The following is an 895-nucleotide window of genomic DNA, read 5'->3' as shown; positions in this document are numbered from 1 at the left end:
CCAGACCCAGTGGCTTAAACTCACGCTGGGCGCGTATGTGTGTGTGCCCAAGATCCCAAGAGGAGAATGGAGGAGAAGGGATTGCAGCGTGGCCATCCTCCCTGGGGGGTGATTTCTCACTTTCTGTCTCTCTGGCGAGCGCATGCACCCTAGAGCAAAAACCTCTCCCTCCCCCCACCCCCAATTTTTTTGTTTTTACTGTCATGGGGCGGAATGGAGGCCTTGAGCCAGACTGCCTGGATTCATGGTCTGGCAGTGCCCCTCACAAGCTGTGTGATCGCGGGTAAGACGCTTTGCCTTTCTGTGCCTCTGTTTTCTCACCTATAAAATGGGGAGACCACTAGTGTCTACCTCAGAGGTTTTTAGTTTGTTCCTGGACTAGCAGCATCAGCCTGACCTGGGCACTTGTTTGAAATGGAAATGCTCAGGCCCCTTCCCCAGACCTGTAGGGTCAGAAACTCAGAGGGGAGGCCCTGGAGCCTGTGTCTTAACCAGCCCTTTCAGAGATTCTGGCGCATGCTGAAGCGTGAGCACCACCGACCTACCTCGTAGGGTTAACGGGAGGATTAAATGAGATGAGACCTGCAGAACACTTGGTATGTGGAGCTCAGTGACTGTTCCTTGCAGGATTAGCTGGTATTAAAACTAGCTGAGGAAATAGATGGTGTCGTGGATGCCCCATTTAAATGGGGCGTGGGCCCTCAGATCCCCAAGGCCCACCTGGCCCACTTCATTTTGCCATGTGCCTGGCCGCTGGAGTCACTGGACTTTGCAAATGTCTCAGGATTCCAGTTTTCTAGCCCCATGTCTCAGGTGCCTGTCTTCCTTCCCACCCCCCAACCCCCTTTTTTTTTAGAGAGATTTTTTTTTTTTGTTGGAGGGATTTTCCCAAAGG

The 895-nt window shown here is 52.6% G+C and overlaps 1 protein-coding gene across 2 annotated transcripts in view; it reads left to right on the top strand.

Annotated features, from left to right (window-relative positions):
• ATP4A (ATPase H+/K+ transporting subunit alpha) overlaps nt 1–895 on the top strand; it is a 16,586-nt gene that overhangs the window by 13,955 nt on the left and 1,736 nt on the right. The window lies entirely within an intron of this gene.

This window comes from Tupaia chinensis, unplaced genomic scaffold (assembly GCF_000334495.1).
Source record: "Tupaia chinensis unplaced genomic scaffold, TupChi_1.0 Scaffold149922_1, whole genome shotgun sequence".
NCBI lineage: Eukaryota > Metazoa > Chordata > Mammalia > Scandentia > Tupaiidae > Tupaia > Tupaia belangeri.
This window is presented reverse-complemented; position numbering and strand designations above follow the sequence as displayed.